The 20,025-nt window shown below is 42.6% G+C and overlaps 1 protein-coding gene and 1 long non-coding RNA gene across 10 annotated transcripts in view; one reads left to right on the plus strand and one right to left on the minus strand.

The window, feature by feature from the left end:
• The window catches only part of ARHGEF3 (Rho guanine nucleotide exchange factor 3), a 340,374-nt gene that overhangs the window by 269,348 nt on the left and 51,001 nt on the right, over positions 1-20,025 (plus strand). The gene's annotated exons all lie outside the window — the stretch shown is intronic.
• On the minus strand, positions 2,535-18,534 carry LOC140709849 (uncharacterized). Its single transcript, XR_012090618.1, has 2 exons — positions 10,328-18,534; positions 2,535-6,698 (listed from the first exon to the last, which is right to left on the minus strand). It is a non-coding gene; the product is annotated as an uncharacterized lncRNA (long non-coding RNA).

Consider the following 20,025-nt stretch of genomic DNA (forward strand, 5'->3'; position numbering starts at 1 on the left):
TAGTGGCTTTCCCAGGATGGCTTTAATACTGGGTCAAAGAGGTGAGACTTAAAAACCCAGTTGACCCTGAAGTCTGTACTTTTCCAACCACATCACATTGCCTCTAAGTGACTAAATCATTGGTTGTCTCACCACATAACATGGGAAGGATGAACCCACCTGCCCCAAAAAATTGCCTGATGCTTGAAGGCCCATTTTTTCCTGTCTGGTTAGGAAACCCCACCATTAGTCAATGCTTCTGGCAGCCCACTTCATAGAACGGCTGCAACTCACGGGAGTGTGGGGTTTGCAAGCCCCCATTTGGAAGGGTTTTAGCAGTTTTCATTTTGTGTTTCTCAAGACCAAGGAGGTGGTCTTTGGCAGAATTCTGCATGCTTACCTCTGGAGGTGACACCGTTAGTTCTGTTAGTCATTTTGCTTATCTATATTAACCACAAGCCTTCTGTGTAAACCAATCACTGAAAGGCCCAACTACCATCTGGATATTTGCAAATTGTGTCGTTTTCTCAAGACACTCTGTGATTGCCCATTAAAATCCTGGACAGATGCCACTGTTTTCATAACTACTGAAAGAAAATAAATTACTGATCACATCCTAATTGTGCAAAGCCCTGTGTAAATGTAATTGTTATTGATGATGTGTGTATCTGGAAGGGCTACTTTGTGATGTATGTGTGCAGTTGCCTTCCATAATTTGTCAGCCTTGATAGTGGGTAGAGGTCACACACAAAATGAGGAAATTGCCATGACCGCATTGCCATTTATTCTTATATTGGTTCATGGACTGTCAGGAGTGAAGGCCAGAGGTTTCTATTGCCTTCCCCCCCCCTTTTTTTTTTTTTTTAAACAAGTTGACACCAGTAACTAGTTTAGAAGAGGTTGTGTCACGTCCAGTGCAGTGGCTCACAGCTGTAGTCCTAGCACTTGGAGGCTGAGGTGGACGGATCACGAGGTCAGGAGTTCAAGACCAGCCTGACCAATGGTGAAACCCCGTCTCTACTAAAAATTCAAAAATTAGCCAGGCATGGTGGTGCACACCTGTCATCCCAGCTACTCAGGAGGCTGAGGCAGGAGAATCACTTGAACCTGGGAGGCGGCGGTTGCAGTGAGCCGAGCACCACCCTAGTCTGAGAAACAGAGCAAGATTCCATCTTCAAAAAAAAAAAAAAAGAGAGAGAGAGACTGTGTCACAAGTTAATCAGGAAAGGTTTCCGAACATTCTACTGGCTGGGAAAGGAGTGATTCTTTTTAAGTCTGGAAACACTTGTGGACTTTCTGTTTGGACCATTGTGTCCTTTTGAGAGAAGGTAGCCCTGATTATTAGTAAATTTCAGTTAATTGGAGCTGAACCAGAAACCTTAATGGTAAGTCCACTAGACTTTTTTCTTCTTTCTGGCTCTTAAGATGAGGAGGAAAGGAGTAGCAAAACAGGCTTTTTTTTCCCTGAGGATTTATGAAACAAACAAATCCAGCCTCCAGGAAATGACCCAGGGTCATTGCATCAGAGGACTTCAGAGTGGGAAAGGCCTGTTGAGAACATGTAGCCCAATCTTATCTGCTGCCAGATCCATTCAATCTCTGCTTAAACACCTCCAGGGACAACATTTTAGGTTGTATACAGTTGGCCCTCTATATCCACTCGTTCCATGTCCACAGATTCAACCAACCATTGATCAAAAGTATTTGGATCTCAGGACTTTGGGAGGCAGAGGCAGTAGGATTGCTTGAGTCCATGAGTTTGAGACCAGCCTGGGCAACACTGTGAGACCCCATCTCTTAAAAAAAAAAAAAAAAAAAATCACATCACACACCGGGGCCTATCATGGGGAGGGAGGGATTGCATTGGGAGTTATACCTGATGTAAATGACGAGTTGATGGGTGCAGCACACCAACATGGCACAAGTATACATATGTAGCAAACCTGCACGTTGTGCACATGTACCCTACAACTTGAAGTTTAATAATAATAAAAAAAAAAAAAAAAAAATCAAAGAATTCACCAAGTGTGGTAGCACACACCTGTAGACCCAGTTACTTGGGAGGCTGAGGTGGGAGAATTGCTTGGGCCAGGGAGTTTGAGGCTGCAGTGAGCTGAGATGGTGCCTCTGCAACCCTAGCCTGGGTGAAAGAGGGAGACCTTGTCTCAAAAAAAAAAAAAGGAAAAGAAAATATTAGGAAATAAAACAATAAAAAATAACAATTTTAAATAATACAAATAAAAAACAATACAGGATAACAACAATTATCACTTACATTCTATTGGGTATTTTAAGTAATCTAGAAATGATTTAAAGTGTAAGAGGATATGGGTAGGATGCAGGCAAACAGTATGCCATTTTATTTGATGGACCTGAGCATCCTTAGATTTTAGTATCTGAGAGGGTTCTGGAACCAATCACCCCTGGATACTGAAGGATGAGTGTACGCCATCTGTGTTCAGTATAGATGACAAGAAAATCCTTTCTTAATTGTAACATTGCTTCCTGGAGCTGTATGTTATTCAGTAATACTTTACTTTTTGTTTGTTTGGTGGTTTTTCTTTTTTTTTTTTTTCTTTTTTTTTTTTTGAAACAGAGTCTCACTCTTGTTGCTCAGGCTGGAGTGCAGTGGTGCGATCTCAGCTCATTGCAACCTCCGCCTCCTGGGTTCAAGTTATTCTTCTGTCTCAGCCTCCTGAGTAGCTGGGATTACAGGCACACGCCACCACGCCCTGCTAATTTTTGTATTTTTAGTAGAGACAGGGTTTCACCATGTTGGCCAGGCTGGTCTCGAACTCCTGACCTCAGATAATCCACCCCCCTCGGCCTCCCAAAGTGATGGGATTACAGGCATGAGCCATCATGCCTGATCCAGTAATACTTTCTTATGTGTTACGCCCTTAAGTATTTGAAAACTACTCTCTCTCCACACCTCTCCCACTCCACCCACGCATATGTGCATTCTCTCCTCTCCCTCTCTCCCCTCAGATGCTTTCCTTCTCCTGGCCCAGTGTTCCTGGTTCCCCTGACTTTTCCAAATGTGACATACTGTCATATCTCTTTCCTGTCCTTGCCTATTTCTTATGGACATCTTCAGTGTGCCTGAAAATCTTGAGTATTGATAAGTGCAAAGACACTGTATGATGCTGTGTCAACAAACAGGATTTCTTTTAGGCTTAATATGCTTCTTTAGAGAAGAGAAGTACACTAATACATTGGAAAAGATTTTTGAAGTAAAGATGACAGACTAAAGATTAACATTGTTGTCATATAAATAATTTATACAGATATTTAAAAAGTACCCTAAGATATTCATTGACAAATAAGCCAAAGATACTAGAAGGCAGTTCACACACAAGGAATGGTAAAGATTATTTAAAATGTTCACTCTAGTAGGAATTATAGAAATGAAAAAGGCAATAATAAGGTGCTATTTTATACCTAATTGATGTTGCAACTATTTTTAAGACATAATAAAACCAAGCTGGGCGTGGTGACTCACACCTGTAATCCCAGCACTTTGGGAAGCCAAGGCAAGTGGATCACCTGAGGTCAGGAGTTCAAGACCAGCCTGGCCAATATGGTGAAACCCAGTCTCTACTAAAAATACAAAAATTATCTGGGTGTGGTGGCGGGAACCTGTAACCCCTGCTACTCGGGAGGCTGAGGCAGGAGAATTGCTTGAACTCGGGAGGCGGAGGTTGCAGTGAACTGAGATTGTGCTACCACACTGCAGTCTAGGCAACAGAGTGTGACTCTGTCTTAAAAAAAAAGAAAAGAAAAAAACCCAATGCTGTGAATGTTGCTGGAAAATAATACACTTATTGGTGGGGCACGGTGTCTCATGCCTGTAATCGTAGCACTTTGGCAGGCTGGCTGAGGTAGGCAGATTGCTTGAGCCCAGGAGTTTGGGACCAGCCTGCACAACATAGCAAGACCTTGTGTCTATTAAAAAGAAGAAAAAAGAAAAGAAGATAACACACTTTCTGTGCATATTAAAAGACAAAAATGGTTCAGATATTTGGACGTAGTATTCTAGCTCTTGTGGGGAAAAGACTGTGTTTCCAAAGTTGTTCATAATGCCATTATTTGCAATAATAGTCATGCTTTGTATTTGTGCATTTTACAGTTTCAAGGCACTTCTATATTATTCTTTGGCTCTCCTGAGTGTATAATTGTCCTCATTTTAAAGATGAAGATACCAAGGGTCAGAGAGGTCCAATGATTTGCTCAAGACCACACAGCTGGGAATGGCCTAGCTGGAGCCTGAAGTCTGATGGTTTGGTTCCAGTCTAGCATCCTTTCCTATTTAACTGGAAAGAAAAGCCAACAACCTCTCTGTCCTACAATAGAGCAATAGCTCCATGACCATGGCCTCTGGCACAGGGGTCAGTGACATCATTTGCAGCCATTACTCACTAGCAAACAGAAATACCCTAGTGTTCCTGGAAAAAATAAAGAGAAAAAAAGTTGAGCATGATTATATACTCATTGTAACCAGTTTAAACCTATATGTGTGCATATGGGATGCAGAGAAGTGGGGACAGGTATGTTGCAATGAGGACACCTTCCTTTTTCATTGTGCTCAATAAATCCAGAGCAATGCCACCCTTTGTTCAGATAGTAGTCATTTTCTTTTTTTTCTTTTCTTTTTTTTTTTTTTTTTTTTTGAGACAAAGTCTTACTCTTTTGCCCAGTCTGGAGTGCAGCAGCAAGATCTCGGCTCACTGCAACCTCTGCCTCCTGGGTCCAAGTGATTCTCCTGCCTCAGCCTCCCAAGTAGCTGGAATTACAGGCATGAGCCACCGCACCCAGCCAGCAGTCACTTATTTTCACATGCATTTTCTCCTTTGAGACTTGCAGTAGCTGAGGGAGCTGGGCAAGGCAAGGACTGTCCTTTTTTTTTTTTAATTTTGCTATTTTGTTTGTTTTTAGGTTTTCATTTTTTAGTTTTTCATTTTTTCTTCATTTTTCTTTTTTTTTGGAGCTGTCCTTTTTGTTGGTCAACTGAGGAAAAAGAGATTCAGAGAAATTAGGAGGCAGGGCCCAATGTTGGTCCCTCCTTGCCCAGTCTTGACCTCTTGGCATGTCACAATGTTGGCTTAAGCCAGTCATGGTTCTGGGAAGGTGATAAGCAGCATTGTCTCTCTGGGGGATGTTCTAAGTGAACCCCATTAAAGTTAGCCAGAACACTGTACAGAGTAATCTCCAAGTGCAAGGTCCTACTTTAAATTTGATGTGAGATCACTGTTAAAAAGCCCACAAGGAATGGATAGATACAAACTTCAATACACATAGGTGATGTATTTTGTTTGTTGGTTTGTTTTAGAAATAGGGGCTTGTTCTGTCGCCTAGGCTGGAGTGCAGTGGCACAGTCATGGCTCTCTGCAGCCTTAACCTCTCAGGCTCAAGCGATCCTCCCACCCACCTCAGCCTCCAGAGTAGCTACAGCTGTAGTCCTAGGACTACAGCTAGGACTACAGGCGTGTGCCACCATACCTGGCTAATTTTCTTTCAATTGTTTTATTTTTGTAGAGTCAGGGTCTCATTGTGTTGCCCAGACTGGTCTCAAACTCCTGGGCTCAAGTAATCCTCCCGCCTCGACCTCACAAGGTGCTGGGATTACAGGCATGAGCCACTACTTCTGGCCACAACATATCTTAAAATGATGTTTTTCTGAACTCTGCACATCTAATGCTTGCAGCACAGGTGATAAATAGTAAGAAGAAATACAGCATTTCCCGAGGGCACTCTTTCTGTAAATACCGTTAGCATTAGAAGTTGGCAAACTGATTGAATTAAATAAAGCTGAGAGCCTGTGTCTGAACCCTGAAATAAAATGTAAAAAGGAAAAAAGAAAGGTAAATGTTTTGGACTTGCCATGGGCTGTCAGATTTGGAAATGTGGAGTCTTCCTAGAGGAAGATGCTACAGAAGGAAAAGGAACAAGCTAGTGGCGGAAAGAGATGGAGTCCGGCCAGATGGCCGCGGGGGGCAAAATGGTGAGTCTTCCCTGTGAGTGCTTTCTGAACCCAAGGCCAGGGCAAGCTCCCATTTCAAGTGTGCTATCTTATGTTGGCATACTAACATTTCATAATCGCGAATGACGCAGGCATGTCAAGAACAACCCCAGGCAAATACAGAGAAGATAACTAAAGGTCACTGGGGAAGACTATTTTTAATTTTTGACTTCACATGGGTTCGGGGGCCAGGGGGGCGCGGTGAAAGTGGCTCATCAATATTGTGTTAGGTTTTGGCAGTCTTAGTTCATTTTCTCATCCCTGGTCAGCCATCCTGGTGATTGCTTTGGGGATGTCTGGGTGTGATCTTGCAGAAGGAGTCAGAAACCACTGTAAAGAAGGAAATAAAGAAGAGGGAGAACTGATGGTTTCTTGTGTGTAAGCCACAGATGCATGATGAACTGTCACCTCCACCTCCTTCCTCTTCAGATGTTTGATGGTGACTTATCTGAGAGCTTTGAGGGAGAGAGCATCAGAAAAGACACGTTGCATTCATTCGTCTCTGAATGCTTTATGCCCAGGTTCCAAGGGCCTAGAAGAGTGAGCTTGATTCTGACACCCAACGTCAAGGAACAGGAGCTTGCTTCGGAAGTCTCTTAAATGCAGCATTTATTTCTAAGCTGGTTCATACAAGAGCTTCCCAAGTAGCAGGGGACAGGGCAAAGGTAGGCTTAGGTTCTTGGCATTTCAGAGTCTGTTTCTGGAATGAGAGGACTGGATTAGATCGTTATTTTCCAGAAGGTGGGTTTCATACCACTTGGGCAGCTCAAATCTTACAAAGACAAATCACAAAATAATTTAATCACTTTCCCTTTTAAATTCTCTGTTTATGTCAAGTTTCCACTTGGAATTAGTGTATTTTTAACACCTCCCCATCACTTGATAATTTCCCTGTGTAACTAAGTGTAGGCCTCAGGGTTCATTTTTTAAAGTTAGCATCTGTTTATGGCAGGTGATAGTGATTTTCCATTTAAGGCAGTGATAGAGTTTATTTTTACAATAAGTTTTTAAGTAAAAAATGACTAATTAAGGAAATAGTACATAATGGCTCAGGTGACATGTACATATGGCAAAAAATTATCATGGCAATGCAGAGAGTTTGGAAACAGTGAACAAGGCATGTTCTGAGGGGTTTTCTAGGATTAGAAGTCTACAATAAGTTCCCAAGTTTGACACAGTCACTTGCAAACTAAACTTAAAATTTGGACATTTAGCATAGGACCCAAATTTCAGATATTAAGACTAAGTAGATAAAAATTGGCTTTAATGTGTTATAGGAAGTGAATCTGTGCTACATGGTAGCCAACTTAAAAAATAAAACTAGATTTCTGTCCTCAGAACATACATCTTTTTCTTTTCAAAGCTTCAAGCTTCAAAGAACATTCCAAAGTTCCAGCTAAAATGATTCAACCCATCCTGTTCCTTTTCCCCTTCACTCTGGCGGGAAGGATTGGGTGAGATTACGCTTTAATTGGGGTCAGCCCTAGAATGTAATGGTTAAGAACTTGGATTTGGAAGTCAGCCTGAACTGAGTTTGAATCTCCACTTGGCCACCTGTGAGCCGAGAGATCTTGGACTTGTGTCTCATCCTCTAAGCCTTAGTTTCCTCATCTGAAAAATGGGAATTTGAAATGAGCATATAAAGGGCTTCCACCAAAGCAAGTACTTAATAGGTCATTAGCAGCAGCAGCATCTATCTTGAACATAGATCAGTTGAGTAGAAGCTACAGGTGGTTATACCTACCAAGGCATCTGCTAGGATGTAGCTCCTTCCTTTGTAGGAAATAAAGTGATCAGAGTTAGCATTGGGCATTATTATTTTTTTAAAAAACAAAAAATGTTCCAAGCATACTGCCAAGCTTCACATTCATTTCTGCCAGGTAGAGCAACAAAATAATCTAGTGCGGCCTTCTGATTGTTCCCAGATTGACTTTCAAACAGGGGTTGGTGTGTGAGCTCTGGGTAGAGAGGCACCCTGGCCAGGGGAGTAGGAAGCAAGTTGTCCCGAGGCCAGCTCCCACCTGACATGCATCATCTGAGAATCCTAGCCAAATGCCAACCATGGACACAGACCCAAGGCAAGCAGATGAGGGTAAATTAGGTTGCTTTGAGCTCTTCATGCCCTATTCATTTGCAGGGTGCTTTAATTATAAATAGATCCTTTGTTGGAAATGTAGGGAGACTCCATAGTGTGATGGATATGAGCTGGCAAAGAGCTAGACAACTAAAAAATGACCCCTAATGCTCTTTAATTGTCCATAAATATTTATTTGAGACCTGGCTCTGTGTATCATTTTCCCCCTGGTTTAGAAAAGGCATGCTTTCTGTCCTCAAGAAACTTCTACTTCAGTTTGACCAAGTCATTAACAACGCAATCATATGGGTAGTGACTGTCAACCAGGGGGAGGGGGAGAAGCAGGCTATTTCATTGGGTAGCTTGGCAGACTATGGAGGGGGAGTACTGAGAAGTGGTCATCCAATGAGCCCCCTGATGCTGGATGCCTGCCACCCCCCAGTCCTCGAGTGTGCCCTTATCAGAGGGCAGCATCTTCTGGGGACACGCGAGCAGGACACCTTTGAACATGGGCTCACTAAGATTCTCAGGGAGGTGTCAAGAGGAGCTGCTGATTCCAGAGCGATAGGACTTGAATGCTGAAAGAACATTCTCTCCTCCTCCACTCCCTTCATCAGTGTCTACTTCCCTTTTGCCTCTACAGCCTATTCACTTCAGGGTTCCCCCGTGGTTTAGGAAACTGACAATGCTGTGGTTAATTAAGAACCCAGGCCTTGCTCAGTTAGTAGCTTTGGGCTCAATTTGGGCTGTGTGACTTCAGGCAAGGCCCTTAACCCCTCTGAGTCTCAGTTGCCTGCACTGTGAAATCGGTATATTAATAGCACTAACTTAAGTCAAGGAAATAATGCACAGAAAGCACTTTGGCACAGCCTAGCACAAAGTCGTCCTGTATATTGTGATTATATTATTATTTATTATCAGAGGAAGTTGTATATCCTGGGAAGCCAGTGTAGGGTGGCGGGGGAGGTTTTCAAGGCAGGTAGATTTGAATTCAGATTTCACCACTGCCAGTTAACTACTGGGTATGACTTGGAGGAAGTCATCTCACTTCTCTGAACACCTGCTTCCTCCTCTATGAAACAGGATAACAAGGTTGCTGTATGGCAAAGATGAGAGCGTGTGTGACTCCATGGCTCTTGGTGCCTCCTCCTTCCCTTTCCTAAGCTTCCCTCATTGTTTACATAGTGCTTCAGAGTCACAAGAGTCACACCTGCATCAGGTGTAGGGTGACTGCTCTGTTTCTAGAAAATTGCTAGAGTCTATGAGTAGGCAAGTGCCTTGGCAGGGTATAATTTATTTAATCGCAATTGATTGAAGCTTTGCAGGGCAAGTGGCCCACTGCACAGTCCTGCTTTGCAAACTCAGGGGCACCCCTCACTTGACTCTCAAATGTTGGGGCAGAGGGAAGGAGGGCCTGGCATGTAGAAGAAGAACCTTCCACTCCATCCTTGTGCCCTTCCCAACCTGGCAGTGCTTGGGAAACCTTTACCAAGGAAATTATTTTGCCAGTTTAGACTTCCAGCAGTCTTCAAAGGAATCTTCTCCTCTGTAGATGTCCCATATTAGAAAACACTTGAGAACCTTGCTGCTCTCTGCTGCAGGCATCCTTTACCTTAGGAATAAATGCCAGTTTTATTTTACTACCAAAATAATGTCCTTGGCTAGCCAACTTTTTTTTTTTTTTTTTTTTTTTTAAACAAAACCCAGCAACCAAATCACAGGTTTGTATTTATTCTTTCATTTTAAGTCAGTTGCCACTGTCTACCCATTTTCCCCATTATCTCTTTGGAATTGAAACTAGCTGAGAGTGATTCTGGGAGCAAGGCTGAGTCTCTGAGCTCCTTGCCTTCTTTGTTGTGTGCTACATCGTTTTTTTTTTTTTTTAATATTCACAGGCTTCTGCATTTTAATAAACTGTAGATCATGATACATCTGGTTGCATATTAATTGCTGACAGTTCAAAATAACATGTAATTACTATGTTTCAAGGTTGCAAATGTACAGCACTGAGAGTCAGTGTTTGTTATGAACCTTTGGAAAAATCTATTGTTACTGGGTATTTTTTAATTCTTGCCATTAAAAATGCACTACAGAATGGAAAGTGTCTCAACAAATGAAATCAGTTTTGTGTTCTGCACACATGCACATGCACATACACCCCTCCCAAAGAATAACATTTTGAAGCTATTCATCTGCTCATTTGGGGTGTGTGGGGGCAACAGAAATGCCAAATGAATCCATTATAGATTACTTACCTCACAGTTTCCTGAACAGCATGCTTTGTATCTTATTTTTCTGCATACCATTGCTCAGTGGGTGGTAAGATGTCAGCTGAAAGCCAAAAACAGGAAAGTTTAAGATTTTTAAAAATTTATTTCCTATTTAATCAATCCCATGTGGTTGTTTGGCTAGTAGCTTTTTCCATTCTGAATAATCAGATTTGAATATATTCTGTTCTCGGCTGGGAGCAGAGTGTTCTAAAACACCCGGGTGCTGTGTCCCCTTGTTCTAAGTGTGGGCATGTGCTCCTGAGGACACACATGGACCAAACATTTGAAAGGATAATTTGTGCTAGAAGGGACAGCTGGGAGTTACCAGGGAGCACCTCAAACGTATTTTGTGTTTCTCTCTGGAGGTCACATCTCTGCAAGGCCTGTCTGCTCAAAATCGTTGTTCTTGTCAAAAACAGAAACCAACTACACATCAAGAGAAGGGGATCCATTTTCTTCTGCAGACCCAGTGCCCTTGGTCAGATGTCCCTGTAGTTTTTACCCAGCAACCAATTGGGATCCCTGGTCCCTGTCTAGTTTTCAGTCAGATGACAGACCTGACTGTCAGCTTTGCTTGCCTGAGATGTGTTTGATCATCCCAGATTCAGCTGGAACAATCTGTCCTTCCTTTGACTGAGATTAAGATCTGCGCATCCTTTTTCATCTCTGTAGTTCTTTTTCCTCTTCTGGGAAGCTAAGATAATGCTGAGCTTCAAAGAATGACAGATGGATGAGAAAGACAGCGGACTTTTCTGTGGTTCTGTGTGGTCCTTTCTTGGTTACACATTATTTTTGTGAAGTTTCACCTTGCACATCCAACATGGGTTGAATGCCCAGAGTTCCTCTCATTGCCTAATCCCAGACAGTACTGGGATCTGGCAAGACTGGAGACCAGCTCTTCCAGCCCATAATTCAGCAGTGTTGGTGGCAGTGGGCAGGTGGGAGGATAATGCAAACCTCCCAGATTAGGGAGGTTAGGACTTGGGTCCTTATCTTGAGATTTTACTGCTTTCCTCTCTTCCAATATAGCCTTGAATCCTGCCAAAGCACCACTATTGCTGTATCCAGCTGGAGCTTGACTAAACAGGTGATAAAACCATGGGAAGAAAAGGAAGGCAGGAATGTGGCATCAAAATACATGATCTTGTAGCAGCCTCAGTGGCCAGAGCAGTTATTGGTACGATTCTGGCAGATGACATGGAACTCCAGCTTTGTCCCTGGAAGGATCAAGGCAAAATCCAGTGCTGCAGGGAATAGAAGAGGGCAGGGGCACAGGCTGGCAGAGAGACCACGCCTCTCCCAGGACATCAGAAATAAGGGCAATACTCTAATATTTACTGAGGACTTTCTAACAGGCGGGTGTCTGCCAAGCATATTATACACCTAGTCTCTGTGATCCTCCCAACAACTCTGTGAGGAGGTAGGAGAGTCATCTTCACTTCACAGCAGAGGAAACTGAGCTTATAGAGGTTACATTTTGGGCCCAAGGTCATAGGGTATTGCTTTCTAACCAGACAGGTTGACTCATATTTTATCCTTAGATCCTTTGCAAAGAATCGATGCACTCTTTGGGCCAGAGTGATAAGAACTTTGTCACTTGCTGCAGAGGCATTCAGATTATTCCTAAGCTCTGAGAGAGCCCAGAAAATGTCCTTAAAGAAGGAGGAATGGAACTCCCAGTGGCATCCTTTTCTCCTTTCCCCTCCAACCCCACCCAAGGGGAAGCCAGGGAATCCCTTTTACAGAGATAAACAAATGCAGAACATATATTCCACCCGAAGGTTTCCAAGAAGTCAATAGGAAATGACTGACTCCAGAACCCCAAAGCCACAGAGACCTTTCTCTGGACCCCGTGGCTATGACCAGGAGACCTTTTCTACCTCTGGGTGCCTTGTTGGCATCATCCAACGAGGGATGTCCAGCCCCATTTTCCAGAGTGGGGGATGGGTGTGCATTACAGGCACGTTATTTCTGTGGCATTCTTGCCAAAAATGCATAACCTGATGTGAGAAAACATCCTCTGGGCCTATGGCTGGCCTTCCCGTAAGGGCCACAGAGACTTGATTCTGCTGGCAACTCCTAATTTTTAAGGAGGTTGAACTCTTTAAAGTTCTCCAGCTCTGAGCATCTGGCCCTTTCTGCCTCAGAAGGCAGATGTGGAGCCAGGGACCACAGACAGAGCTAAATATTTGGCTTCCTCTTTCTCTGAAAGTCTGTAGCATCATGTCTGGGCATGACCAAGATGAGTTTCAGGCAATGGGGGCTGGTGTTTGCTAAAAGGAACTTAACCAAGGTGTGGGTGTGCATTTCTCCCTCTGCCCAAGGTTAAGTAATAGTAACATCCTGTGTAAAGAGAACTTGAATGTGGTTTTCTGCTAAACTTCAATATTTTAAGGCTATTTATTAGATGTGTTTAATCTTGGGCCAATTTAACCAGTAGCAGACTAATAAAATAACAAATTTGGGCTTGCTGCCAGGACAAATGTTGACTTACCCTTATAATGTTGACTAAAACGAGTAACTTTGAAAGTTATTGCAGAGTGAAACCTTAGCCAAAAATACAGTGTCTGAAACAGTGGTTTTGTTTCATTTTACTGGCTCTGCTTAGAGATTATGTTTGTAACCTAGGCTGCTGCCTGCTTCACCTCTCAGAGTACTGTATTTTACTTAATTATTTCCCAAGGTTTTTTTTTTCAGCCCATAAACCTTCACTCAGCAAAAATGAATTTCCCCATGGCAGGCAAGTAGGACAGGTTACTTTTCCAGTGTGGGGGCAAAAACTCAGTGGTACCAAGAAGAATAAAGGTAATAACTTGCTTGAGTCTTCTCTCAGAAACAAAATGGTGTGCCATGAACATTCACCCTCTCCAAGTTTGTAGTAAAATTAATTGCTTCTCCCGGGTGTACTGGAAGAAATCCATCTCGCTTGCCCCCTACCCCCACCTTTCCTTCATTTTGCCATTCCGTTTATACAAACAGTAGAGAGCTGTAGTATTTTGCTACCATGTGTTTTGGACTTGAAGGAAGCAGGGGAGGCCAGGAGGAAATGAAGCTAGGAGGACTACAGAAATTGTCATAAAGTGTGATTTCTTTCTACCCCTGTTTTTTAAATTTGTGTTTTATAGGAAGCTGGTTTGGGCAGGGCCTCTGAGCATGGTTTCAGAGGCTCCTGCCAGCATTGTGTGAGTTCATTCAACTGCCAACTGTCCTCCTTATGCCTCTCCCTTATTCAAGGCTCCCCCTGAAAGCAACCATCTCACAGGGAGGCTTTGGCCAAGAAGCCATAGCTGCCGAATCTGCTTTTGGTGCTGCCTGGCTCAGGCAGACAGAGCTTGATATACAGAGAATAAACGTCATCCCTCTAACATTAGTATGTTCAGTTCCGTGCACCTGAGAGTTGATGGTTTAACTTGTGGATTTGCCCAGAGTCTCTTGTGACTTCTGCTATCATCTGCTCTTAGCACTTCCATGAGAGGGGACAAGAGACTGTGGGAGTCTCAATCCAGCAGCCCGAAAACCTGTTTGCAGCTTGGGTTTGAGACTGAACCAACTCAGGGTGTTTTGTGGATTTTAGTTATCCAGGCTGTCCCTGTTCCCTCATTAACAAAAACAAAACAAAACAAAACCCAGCTTTTTTTTTTTTTTTTAAGAAGGAAATTGAGATCTTTTCCTCATAGCATGTTACCTTAATATAGAGGAAAGAGTTGAGCCATTTTATCAAAAAGGAAATAAAATCCCCCTTAGATGCCTAATGTGAGACAACTGGCAACCAAACTCATGGCTGGAGAAAACAAACACAAGAATGTGGCTTCCATGTTTGAGATTAGCCAAGACAAAGATAGCAGGGATGCCTCCCAGAACATTTCCTGGTGACTTGTCAAAGTCCACAAAGCCTGTAATCCCTTTGTTGAAATCACTGATAAGCATACAAGAGGAAAATTATAGTTCTGAGTTTGAAGACCTTTTCTCACCTTGAGGGTTAAAAACCAATAATTCTGAAACACATTTGGCCTAATCAATGGAGCCAGGTTTCTGTTGGGATTTGGGCCTCATTATTTGTCTTTCGTCTTCTGGGAACAGATGACACCAGGTCAGTTAGCTCTGTGCCGGGGGGGAAAAAAAAACAGAAAAAAATATTTCAATGGAAATTTTAGAATTAGGAACAATTATTTCATTATTATTTTCTTTTTCTATTTCCAAGAAAAAAGATAGAGTCATTTGCAAGCTCCAAGGCAGCTCTCCTTTCTGTACCCACAGTCTTATTCCTCCTTTGCTCAAGCAGCTCTATGAAGGGCTCCTCAGTGCTGCCTATGTGTCCTGCGTTCCTGTATTGTCCACCACACCATGCCCTGCCTTCCAGCCATCTCACCTGCTCCTTCCTTGCCAGCTCCACCTGACACTGACTCTCTTGACTCTGTGGATCAACCTTCTGATTCTCCCTATTCAGCTGGCAGACATTCCCCGCAACAGTGACATCTGTATACTTCAATTAAGGCCACTTTGCCCATACTGGGTAAACACTCCCTAAATTGGACTAAGAAGGATGCACAAAGTCAAAAAGTCCTCCAAAATATGTGTTAGTTACAAAGAGAATAATATTAACTTTACAGTGGAGAAATCCAGCAGACACCACCTGTGTTAGTTTCTTATGACTGCTATAACAAAGCACAAGCTAGGTGGTTTAAAACAACAAAAATTTATTGTCATATTCTGGAGGCTAAGTCTGAAATGAAAAGGTCAGCAGAGGCCGGGTGTGGTGGCTCACACCTGTAATCCCAGCACTTTGGCAGGCCAAGGCGGATCACCTGAGGTCAGGAGTTGAGACCAGCCTGGCCAACATGGCAAAACCCTGTCTTTACTAAAAATACAAAAATTAGCCGGGCATGGTGGTGCACTCCCTGTAGTCCCAGCTACTCAGGAGGGTGAGGCAGGAGAATCACTTGAACCCAGAGGTGGAGGTTGCGGTGAGCTAAGATTGTGCTGCTGCACTCCAGCCCGAGCGACAGAACTAGACTATGTCTCAAAAAAAAAAAGAAAAGAAAATATCAGCAGAGCCATGCTCCCTCTGAAACCTGCAGAAGAATCCTTGCTTCTTCCAAGTTCCTGGTGTTTGTTGGCAATCCTTCGTGTTCTTTGGCTTGTAGATACATCACTCCAGTCTCCACCTCTCTGTTGTCACATGGCCATCTTCTCCATGTATGTCTCTAAATTTCCCTCTTCTTATAAGGACACCAGTGATTAGATTTAGGGCCTACTCTAAACTAGTAAGACTCTTCTTAACTTGATTTTATCTACAAAGATCCTATTTCCAAATAAGGTCACATTACAGGTATCTGGAGTAAGAACTTACACTTATCTTTCAGTAGGGGCATAATTCAATCCATAAGACCATCTTAACCACATAGTCAAAGTTAACATCACCAGTAATAAGACTTAGCAACATGGTGTACCACCTATGTGATATACCAGGAAGGGCACATCTTTGTGTTGTATTCTTGCCAAAAATGCATAACCTGAACCTAATCATGAGAGAACATAAGATTAATCCAAAGTGAGAGACATTCTATAAAATAACCAGTACTCTTCACAAGTGTCAATCAGAGAGCTCTGGTATTTTGCTGTAAGATCACGAAAAACAACAAGACAGAGGACCTATGTCACAGATTGGACAGAAATATAACTTTGGATTCTAGATTAGATCCTGGAACAGAAAAAGGACACTAGTGGGAAAACAGAAACCGGTGAAATCTCAGTAACTCTGTAATAGTATTGCCCTAATGTTAATTTCTTAGTTTTGATAAATGTACTGTGGTTATGTAAAATGTTAACATTAGAGGTAGTGGTGTAAAGGAGTTATGGGAGCACTCTACTAATTTTGCAACTGTTCTGTAAATCTAAGATTACTTCAAAATCAATTTTTTGAAAAAGAGTATGCACATATTAAGGGAATAGATAAGCTCACCTGTTCTTAGAGGCAAAGGTGGCGGGGGGAATAATCTTTAGCAAAAACATAACAATTTGTAAGCCCTATTCTAGGCTCTGATAATTATCTTGCTATTCACAAAGTACTGTGCTATGTGCTCATCGTCATTATCTGTCTGTCATTGGGCAGAATAACGAAGCAGAGGCTTATAGTCCAGTACGTGGTCCACATTTTGCCTCTACCTGAAATACGTGATCTTGTGTATTCGTGCTCCTTGAACCTTGACTTGCTCACTTATAAAATGGGGATAATGATATTAGCTTTCTCATAAGATGTTCTGAAGATGCGAAGAGCAAATCCATATAAAGCTCTTCGCCCAGCACCTGCACAGATTGTAAATTCCCCGTAAAGCATAGCTCCTACCCACAGAATTCTCACTGCTGTATTACAAGGTTATTTCCCCATTTTCAGTTGAAGAAACTGAGTAAGTAACTTGCTTAAGACAAGATTAGTGAATATGAGAGCCAGGCTAAAATAGATAAATCTAGAAAAATAATACGGCTCATTCTCAACCATTTTGTTAGAAAAACATTAACACGAGGAAAAATCTGTAGGGATTCATTGAAAGAAAAGATACAAAGCAAGCTGTCAAGTGCCCCCATGCTGGGTGGAGTGGGGCCATTTGAAGTAAAGCTTATAGCTGGGAAGAGGCAGAAGCAGGAATTAAAGAATTGTCCAGTGGGCAAACAAACAGATACCCTGAAAGGGTGGGGAAGGCCTTCGCAATAGGAGGTATCAGAGGAAATTAGAACACAAGAATATTTGTAGTAGCCTAGAAGTCTTGAAGGGTGAGAATTTTGGGCATGAACTGTTAAAATGATGTGAACCATCCTTTGGCCCTGAGGAATCGGGGTGGTAAAGTCAAGGCAATTGTAGGGTAATGAGCTTTACATTTGTTTGATCGGTAAGAGGCAGAAGGGGAGTGAGGATCTGGCAAAAATGGGAGGTTTTAGCCTCGTTAGTAGATGATGTTATTGTATCAATTGAGAGAAAAACATGAATTTGCAAGGCATTCACAGGAAAACAAAACATGCTCACAAGTTAAAATATATACAGCAGGAACATGAAGGACTCCTGTCCATGGACAAACTGATCTTGAAGGGACCTTATTTTTCTGTGTGTTTCTAAAATAAATTAGAGTTGACCTCCCCTGGATTGTTTTATGTCATGGAGTTCAGTGATTGGGAACCCATTAATGGGTTTCCTTTTTTTTTTTGAGATGGAGCCTTGCTGTGTCACACAGGCTAGAGTGCAATGGCACGATCTCAGCTCACTGCAACCTCTGCCTCCCGGGTTCAAGTGATTCTCCTGCCTCAGCCTCCTGAGTAGCTGGGATTACAGGCGCCCGCCACCTTTTGTAGTTTTAGTAGAGACGGGGTTTCACCATGTTGGTCAGGCTGGTCTCAAACTCCTGACCTCATGATTCACGCCTCTTGGCCTCCCAAAGTGCTGGGATTACAGGTATGAGTCACCTCGCCTGGCCAGGGTTTCTTAATGAGAGTGGATTAAGCCAGTCAATACAATAAAAGACTTCAGGGGGTGTGGCGACTTGGCCCATGGCTCTCCTTGGGGTTGCTGTCTTTAAATGCTGTGAAGTAGCTTTCCCAGCATTCTCTTTCCCAACACATGGAGCTTTCCCTATTCCAGTGTGTGTTATTTAGAAGTTATTGAAATTCAGTAGTGGGAACTTTTTTACAACACACAAAAATAGGTTTCTTCTATTCTGGATGATGTCTGTCTCTTTAGTATCCTTTCTCACTAGGCCCTCCCTAATAACTGAGGTAAAAAAAAAAAATCACAGACAGCACCTGTCTACTCCGGTTCAGCATTCGTTGGCACACTTGCAAAACAATTTTATGTCCATTAAAAAAAAAATTTTAAAAAACTTTTAATTTTGACATGTAACCTAGACAGGCATGTACCAAATACATGTACCATTTGACATTTATTTTGTCACGTACTTGTGCCCGGCACCTAGCTTTGACAGCTACCAACCTGTGACCAGTCCTGTTTTCCTCTTTCTCCATCCTCTTTCTCCACTGTTGTTAGTTTGAAGTAGATCCCAGGCATCATATCACTTTTTATGTACTTTGTTCATATATATTTTTAAATGGTCAAGGAAAGTTGGCATTGTGTTTAGAAAGTTAAGAGAATAAAATGCAATAAAATAGGGTTTACTCACATAAAAAGTAAGTCAAATGTTTCCCCTGTTTCTCAGGGGAGGACCTTGCATGTCCAGCTGCAGGGAGAATATGCAAATCAAGCTTTGCTATCTACTGGAGCCTGACGATGTCTAAGTGTGCCTGTGGGAGGTGCAGTGCCTGGGAGTGCTGTCTTTGGGTATGTTACAGTAGAAAAGCTGAGGCTGAGGGCCTCTGACCAGGACATAACTGGTCAGCAAACTATGGCCTGAAGATCAAATACAGCTGACTTCCTATGGGCCTCAAGCTAAGAATAGTGTCTACATGTTACAATGATTGAAAAATATCAAAAGGATAATATTTTGTAAGCAGGGCATAGTGGCTCACCCCTGTAATCCCCAGCACTTTGGGAAGCTGAGGCGGGAGAATTGCTTGACCCCAAGAGTTTGAGACCAGTCTGAGAAACATGGCAAGACCCCTTCTCTAAAAAATTTTTTAAAATTTAGCCAGGCATGGTAGTGAGCACCTGTAGTCCCAGTTTCTTCAGAGGCTGAGGTGGGAAGATCTGCTTGAGCCCGGGAGGTTGAGGCTGCTGTGAGTCGTGATCGTGCCACTACACACTAGCCTGAGTGACAGAGCAAGACCGTGTCTCAAAGAATATTTTGTGACATGAAAACTATGAAATTTGAATTTTAGTGTTCACAAATAAATGTTTAATATGATATAGCCACACTTATTTATTTATAGATTGTTTGTGTCTGAAAGCAGAGATGAGCTGTCATGACAGAGGCTGGGTAGCCCCTTACAGAAAAAGTTAGCCAGGCCCTGGTGTAGGGCATGGGCTCTGGAGTCAGCCTGCCTGGGTTTACATCCTGGTCACCTTGTTTTAGCTGAATGGTTTTAAGTAAATTGCTCTACTATGTGCTTTAGTTTCTCCGTCTTTAAAATAGGGATCGTAATAGTAGTTAACTTGTAAGGTTGTTAATAGGATTAAATTTGCAACTATATGTAAAGCACTGAGCTGAGTTCCTACTACCAGTATTAGCTCATTATTATTATTTGTTTATGCTAGAGTTTATCAGTCGCTGTAAGATTGTAACTTCCTATTTAACACGAGGACGATGAAAGCCACCTAGAAGGTTCCTGGGTAGATTAAACGTGACCCTTGGGAGTACAGTTTCCACACACACCTGGCATACAGATAGAACCCTGAAAAGGCATTCCTGGCATTTCCAAACATTTGAAAGATTTTTTTATTTGGCTCCATCAACTCATGGGCAAGAGTATCTGCTAGCATAATCGATTCTCACCTCTTCCTTGCTCCTGACCAGCTGTAAAGCAGCTGAGAGTCACACTGCCCTGCAGTACAGCAGCCTGAGTCCTTATGCCAGTGACTGCATTTCCAGCCTCTCCTGGATGGTGTTTGAGGCTCAATAGGGGTAGAGTCTCAGGGCAGCTGCAGATATGAGATAGATGATATTCCTACTATTCCTCACCCCACTCTGGCTGCAAAAAGAAAGCGCAGGGAAAATGAGTGGGGAGTTCCTGTATGCCATGTC

This window comes from Chlorocebus sabaeus, chromosome 22, assembly GCF_047675955.1.
Source record: "Chlorocebus sabaeus isolate Y175 chromosome 22, mChlSab1.0.hap1, whole genome shotgun sequence".
NCBI lineage: Eukaryota > Metazoa > Chordata > Mammalia > Primates > Cercopithecidae > Chlorocebus > Chlorocebus sabaeus.